The sequence below is a fragment of the Neomonachus schauinslandi genome, chromosome X (assembly GCF_002201575.2).
Source record: "Neomonachus schauinslandi chromosome X, ASM220157v2, whole genome shotgun sequence".
Lineage (NCBI taxonomy): Eukaryota > Metazoa > Chordata > Mammalia > Carnivora > Phocidae > Neomonachus > Neomonachus schauinslandi.
This window is the reverse complement of record NC_058419.1, coordinates 119869909-119877846: the sequence shown is the minus strand read 5'-3', so window position 1 is coordinate 119877846 and position 7938 is coordinate 119869909. Positions and strand designations below refer to the sequence as shown.

Here is a 7938-nt window from a genome sequence, read left to right as displayed (position 1 = left end):
CAGAGACACAGCGAGAGAGGGAACACAAGCAGGGGGAGTGGGAGAGGGAGAAGCAGGCCAGAGCAGGGAGCCCGATGTGGGGCTTGATCCCAGCACCCTGGGATCATGACCTGAGCTGAAGGCAGACGCTTAATGACTGAGCCCCCCAGGCATCCCTCGATGAATTATAAATTGACAATTTTGACCATGTCCAAACAAAACCCCACAAGAGTTTTGTGTTCATCGGGGGAGCATTGTTGCTGCGACAAAAGATTAAACAACAGTGACTTAACACAATATAAGTGTCTTTCTTACTAGTGTTGTGTCCTCCAAGTTGTGACAGGTCATTCTTGTAGCCACCTGTCCTCAATAGGTAGATGGCAGGTTCTCTGGGCCCGTCTGCTTCTAGTGACAGGAGTATGGAGCATCACTCATGGGGCCTTCATAGGTTGGCCGGGAAGTGGTGTACAGTGTTTCTGCTCATTGAACAGTGACTAGTACCAGCCACGTGGCTGGGAAATTTAGTCATGCTATGTGTCCAGGAGGAAAGAATAGCAAGTTAGGGAGAACACACAGCAGTGTCTGCCATAGTTTTTCATGAAGCTTGATGTGCTGAGGTTCTGAGGCTCTTTGTGAGCTGTGCAATATGGGCTTGCTTCTTCCTGGGATATTCATCCCAAGCCAAATTCAGAGCTCCTGGAATATGAAGTACTTCAGAAAAACATTCAGATTCGGGATGCCTGGGTGGCTCAGTTGGTCAAGCATCTGCCTTCAGCTCAGGTCATGATCCCAGGGTCCTGGATTGAGTCCCACATTGGGCTTCTTGCTCAGCAAGGAGCCTTGCTTCTCCCTCTGCCTGCCTCTGTCTCTCTCTCTCTCTCTCTGATAAATAAATAAAATCTAAAAAAAAAAAAGAAAGAAAAACGTTCAGGTTCATTTTTATAGTTTGTGATAGAAAATGGAAATCACATTTTAATAGTAAAAAAGAAGTGTATCATTCAGACCCATTGTTAAATAAACTGTATATGTTTTTCTGTGACTTATCAAATCCTCAGACAACCAGTGCACCCTACTGCAGGCCAGTCCCTCAGTTTCTCCATCAGTGATGATTCCAATTTCGTAATAGTTGTTCCTGCTGCCACTGCTACTTTGATTGTTACTGTAATTTATATCCCAGATCCCTATTGGAAGATATTTGGTTGCTTTTACTTGTTCTCTGTTATGAACTACCCAAACATCTTTTTATTCCCATCTTGGCTGACTCATAAGTAACTTGTTTATTCACAGACTTTAGCCCATAGGTCAAACTTGGTTACTACAGAAGTCATGGATCAATATACCTCTTTCTGTAATTTTTAAGAAAATACGTAAGTATAAATTGAAGCCAGAGAAATATTGGCTTGATTTTCAAAAAGATAAAGAAGCAATTCCTGAAATCTGGTGACTAATAAACTTGGATTCAGTAATCTACAAAAATACAAAAATATGATACTAGATATAAAATTTATGAACTCCTGTGATGATGTGATCTTGGTGGCCATCATGAATTTTCAAGGAACAATCTAGCTAATCTGATTTCCACTTTCCCTCATGTTAAGTGGGACTCAGATTGGGCAGACAGAATGGGCTGCAAACTCTTCTGGGACTTGAGTGATTAAACCTCTGGGAGAAGGACAAAAGTTGAGTGTGGAAGAGCAAAGATTAGGAACTATAGGTGAGGCCAGAAAGGGTGGCTTCAGCTGCGTCAACTTAGTTCTATGAGGTAACTCTTCACCCTACAAACCAGGCCTGCAGCTGGACCAGAAAAGGAGCTCCAGGGAAGAAGCCTGGCAGGAAACCCGGTCAACCCTATAGGGAGGTGTGATGAAGGGCATGAAATGGACGTCCATGGCTGCAAGACTGATTTTAGAACCTACTGACTATATGGACAGAAGCTGCCACTGTAAGTCTTCCTATATTGGGACTAGTTTCCCATTTAAGGGCCCTGCACTATCTAATAAGGTAGCCATTGGCCACATGTGACTACCAAACAGTTGAAGAGTGTCCAGAACAGAGATGTGTTGAAAGAGTAAATACCTATTGAATTTTATATATGTAGACTAAAAAAAGTGAAATATGTCAATAAATTACTTTTTACATTGATTACATATTGAAATAATAAAATTTGGGGAATATTTAGAAAATAAAATATTAATACTATTTCATTTTTAATGAGTTATATTTTTATTTAAAAATTATATATAATTTAAAAATCTGGATTTTATATACCTGAAACTGATATAACACTGTATGTTGACTAACTGGAATTAAAGTAAAAACTAAAAAATAAAATAAAATTGAGATGCCACCATTTTTCCTGCTCAGCACAGAGAAAGAGGTTGCGAGAGTCGGATATTCTACCCACTTTCATCCATTGTTCAGACCCTGCTGAGCTGCTAACACTGTAGATGGTAGAAGTAGCTAGTGTACCAGGTAAAGCTGACCCAGCAGGCTTATGACAGAACAGAGGAATCAATGAAGAAAGTTGCAGGGATGGATGTGTAGTTAACAGTTGAAGAAAGAAACCCCCAATCTGTTGCATGTAAAATGTGATTGCAGCCAGAAGAGCTTCCTGGAGAATAATCAGCAGCATTGAATGGAAAGAAAAAAAAAAAGAGAGAGAGGAGAAGACAAACTAAAAATGACTCAGGAATATCAGCAAATGGTTGAGACTGAGTTAAATTAATCTTTGTCACATTTTAGATGTACTGAACAAACAGCTCATTCCAGCACGGGAGAATCCAATATTTCAATTATAAAATTTTTAGGAAAGGAGACTACCACAGGTATCTGGCTGAATTTGCCACAGAAAATGATAAGAAGGAAGCTTGGAGAACCGCCTACTGGCTTAGAAAGCTGCTAGTGATTTTGCAATGACAAAACTTCCACCAATGCATCCCATTAACTTAGGACTAGCTCTCTATTTTTCAGTCGTCTATGATAAATGAAATTCGGGCGCCTGGGTGGCTCAGTTGGTTAAGCGACTGCCTTCGGCTCAGGTCATGATCCTGGAGTCCTGGGATCGAGTCCCGCGTCGGGATCCCTGCTCGGCAGGGGGTCTGCTTCTCCCTCTGACCCTCTTCCCTCTTGTGTTCTCTGTCTCTCATTCTCTCTCTCAAATAAAAAAAAAAAGATAAATGAAATTCTATGAAATTCTTAATTCCTCTGACTGTGCCTAATGACTGATGCAAAAAAAAGCACTGCATGATGCAGAAGATAAAAATCAATGACACATAAAAGCCAAAAGGGAAACCATCTCTGACCACTCCATTCCTTCTCAACCCACCCCCATTGAAAATTCTCACAATTATAAAAAAAATTATAAATAAATCCAACAGGGTAGGAACCTAAATTGTGAGACCAAATAAGGTCAGATTTGGTGGTTCTCAGTGATAATGGGGGAATTTTCTGCTCTTCACCATTACCCTTCATGTCTGATGTCCATAGTGTCAGATTATCATGTAAGTGCATGGTAAGTGTAGAGGCCTTACAGCTTTCTTCACTCACAAAAATGATAAGAAGGAAGCTTGGAGAACCGCCTACTGCCAATAGGTTGTTTGGAGAGTTCTTGTAATGGTTTTGCTGTAAAAAGTGTTTCAAACTCTGCTGAAGTATTGCTGAAAAGTTTAACAGCTCAATAATCTGTGGCTGTTCCATTCTTGCTTACTTTTACTCTTCCTCCAAAGCGGGTTAGCATTGAAGGTGGTATGGAAAAGCATACATGCAAGTTCAGTTCTGTATTTCTTCTCCTTCCCTCTCCCTCTGAGGACCCCTCCCCACCCTTCCTTGCTCAGTCTCTTTTGTTCAGTATGTATAACTTAAACCTAATTTATACCACTGGATATCTGACTGGAGCCACAGATACAGAATCTATATTGTTCTTACTGAAACACAGCATGAATTAACATAAACTTCAATAAAACAAACCTAAATTTAAAATGCCAAAATTAAAGGGGCACCGGGGTGGCTCAGCTGTTAAGTGTCTGCCTTCCGCTCAGGTCATGATCCCAGGGTCCTGGGATTAAGCCCCGCATTGGGTTCCCTGCTCCGCGGGAAGCCTGCTTCTCCCTCTCCCACTCCCCCTGCTTGTGCTCTCTCTCACTGTCTCTGTCAAATAAATAAATAAAATCTGTAAAAAAATTAAAATTAAATTAAAAAATAAAACACAGGATTCTAGAAAAATTAAAATTATATCTGTGTGTATAAAATGTGTGTAATAAATTATATATAAAAATAAAATTTATAGCTTATATTTCTATTGAAAAAAGCTACTCCAGGCTGTTCTGAGGAACTCTAGTATTAAAGAAAAATTATGATTGCCTCAGAAAGGTTTCCCTTCATGGTCTGGTCTCACTTTGCTTCCTACTGAGGAAACTCCAATGCATGTACATGGGGCAATATTATGGTTGGGCAACCTGTGAGTCCCATAGAACTCAACAGTTAGAGGATTCTGTGCATGGTTTAACATTTGTTGTTACCATTTGAAATTCTTAGTAAAATTTTCTTTGAACTTTTAAAAATGAAGTTTGATGGAACATTAGAAAAGAAAGGGAAACTGTGATTGAAGACCAAGATCTCAGAGGAAAGACAGTATGCTAGAGTACTGATGAGTAGCTCATCTTTTAATTTTTTTAAAAAGACTTTATTTATTTATTTGACAGATAGAGAGAGAGCACAGATAGGCAGAGAGGCAGGCAAAGGGAGAGGGAGAAGCAGGCTCTCCACTGAGCAGGGAGCCCGATGCGGAGCTTGATCAAGGACCCTGGGATGATGATCTGAGCCAAAGGCAGACGCTTAACAACTGAGCCACCCAGCACCTCTAGATCATCTTTAAAAAAAAAAAAAAAGGTGGAAAGAAAAGAGAATGAATATTTGTAAGTTAGTAGGGATTAGGGTAGGAATCAAGGTATTTCACCTGAGATGCCCAGGCAGGAAAAAACAGACACAGAAATCATTTATTTTTGTGAAATTCCTATGCAGTAACTGCAAGCTAACCACTTTAAACGTAGTCTGAAACAAGTTCTGTGCACATATGCTTATCTCTAGAACTCAGTTCCTCTGAGTTAGGATCCCTCTACTCTGACAGCAACTGCCAGGCACCATTTCCTTCCAAACATGGCACCACCATTAAGACTTAATTCCTCATTAACTGAGTTACAAAATTGGACATTTCTGATCCAAGAATATCTTGAGAAGAACACAATGCATAACCCCTCATTTCAGAAAGCCCACTTTATTCCCCCGTTGTTTTTTTTAAAGGAAGCAATATGGAAAAAATGAGGGATGTAACTAGTTAATTCAGTTAAGCCGTATGAATTTTCCATATTAGGTTTTTCTGCCACCCAGAACATTTCTGTACACCTTTTAGTAATTTTTATAAATATATCATAAAAACATCACCTATAACATGTTTTACGTATTGGGATTCAAAATTTACATATTGAGCCAGTAAGAGTTTTTTTCTTAAAGTAAAATCAATATAGCTAGAAGCTTAAAGTGAGCCAGCTGAGTGTATTCCTTAAGCTTGATAGGCCCCAAAAGTAAAACAAAATCCAAAGGCCCACTTACCCTAAAATTCACTGTAATGAGCTTCCTCTTGAAGGAGTTAAGATGGCAGAGTGGTAGCAGGACCTTATGCTTGTCTTGTCCCTCAAACACAGCTACACAATTATCAAATCATTCTGTACACCCAAGAAATCAGAGGACTGAAAGAACAAATTGCACAACTAGAGGGAGAAAAGAGGCCACATCACAAAATCTAGGAGCTGCAGAGGGTTGTTTCGAGGGAGAGAAAAACTGTGGGTGCTGTGGAGGGGAGGAAGCCTGATCAGAGAGAGAGAGAAAGAAAGAAAGGAGAGAAAGAGTGAGAGCAGACACGGGATTGCAAGAGAAAAACTCTTCCTCAAACCATTAACTGGGAAAAGGAGAGGGGCTGATTACCACAAGTTTTTAGGGGGTTTGTTTGTTTTTTAAGATTTATTTGAAAGAGAGCATGAGCAGGTGGGGCAGAGGGAGAGAGAGAATCTTGAACAGACTCTGTGCTGAGCACAGAGCCTGAGATGGGTCTCAATCCCAGAACCCTCAAATCATGACCTGAGTTGAAACCAAGAGTCAGATGTGCCACCCAGGTGCCCCATCACAAGTTTTTACAAGCAGCAGAACTGAAAGTCTTTAGTTTTAGAAGTCCTCACCATCATCAGGGTTGAGCCTGGTGGGTATAATGGGGGGAAGGAGGGCAGAGGCCCAGAAGAGGGCAGGATGCTCTGAGGATCCCCTGGGTCCTGCTGGGAGACAGTTCCCCTTCTTGGAGTGCATTTGGGAGATGTGGCACGGCCTCTCAGGGGACAAAAGAGATGGGGAGGCAGGGCACCACTGAGCTGCCTATTCATTAGCATAGGAACAGAGACACCTGTGAGGGCAGCTAACCAGGATGCCAGTTTTTTGCTGTGCTTTACTATAAAATTCAAGCCCCTGTGAAATCATGCAATAGCTCTCTAGGACAAAAAGTACCAGCCAGGGCAAGGCAAGACCCTCCCCAAGAGAATCAACATGGGTCTGCAGTGTGCGGGTCCCTAACATTTGGAGTTTTGAAACACAGCTGTGGGGGCGCCTGGATGGCTCAGTCGTTGAGCGTCTGCCTTCGGCTCAGGTCATGATCCCAGAGTCCTGGGATCGAGCCCCGCATCGGGCTCCCTGCTCGGTGGGAAGCCTGCTTCTCCCTCTCCCACTCCCCCTGCTTGTGTTCCCTCTCCCGCTGTGTCTCTCTGTCAAATAAATAAATAAAATCTTAAAAAAAAAAAAAAGAAAGAAAGAAACACAGCTGTGTTTCTGAGATAAAACACAGGAGTATTGTGCTGTCAGATGGGCTGATGGCTTGGACACAGACAGGGTGAAGGCAGGAATCTGATGGAAGCCTGGGACACAAGAGTGGAGATTGTTCACTCTTCTGTGACTGTATCCTGGACAGTGGTGGGTGCAAACTTCTCTCTCCAGGAAGAGCAGGTCTGTGCCCCTTTTTACCCCTTTTATCAGCAGAGAGGGACTCAGCAGCATATACAGTGGAGGCTTGAGCCACTTACACCAAGCCCCCCACCCTGTGCTCTACAGGGGCCTATTTAATAGAGCAAATGTTATTGAAAGCCAGAATTGCAGCAGGCCCTCCTCCAGAAGACCAGTACAAATCCTTGTAGGCATCAGGTTAACTGATCATAGAGTGCTGCAAAGCTTCAGCTGTAGTGGAAATAGGACGAGGCACATGCTTTCCTAGCACACAAGAAGCAGACCTTGACAAAATGCCAAGACAGAGGAATTCATCCCCAAAACAAAGAACAAGAAGTAGTCATGGCCAGGGAGCTAATCAAAATAGATATAAATAATATGCATGAATCAGAATTTAAAACAATAATCATAACAGCTGGGCTTGAAAAAATCATAGAAGAAACCAAAGAGACCCTTACTGCAGAGATAAAAGACCTAAAAATTAGGCAGAAATAAGTGCTATAACTAAGATGCAAAACCATCTCAATGCAATGGCCACAGAGATGGAAGAAGCAGAGGAATGGGAATAAGTGTTAGAGAAAATAAAATGATGGAAAATAATGAGGCTGAAAAGAAGAGGAAAAGAAAAGTATTGGATCACAAATGCAGACTTAAGGATCTCAGTGACTCATTAAAGCATAATAACATCCCTAATATGGGAGTCCCAGAAAAAGAAGAGAGGGGGAAGGGCCAGAAGGTTTATTTGAGCAAATTATAGCTGAAAAGTTCCCTAATCTGGGAAAAGAAACAAAAATCCAAATCCAGGAGGCACAGAGAATAGAAGGAGAGATAAAGAGTTTCCACGACAAACAAAAACTAAAGGGTTTTGTGACCACTAAACCAGCCCTGCAAGAAATATAAAAGGGGATCCTTTGAGTGGGG

General features: G+C 41.5%; 1 pseudogene; it reads left to right on the top strand.

Moving 5' to 3' along the window:
• Positions 1-2320: 2320 nt before the first annotated feature.
• Positions 2321-3197, top strand: LOC110594233 (annotated as a pseudogene).
• The last annotated feature ends 4741 nt before the right edge of the window (positions 3198-7938 follow it).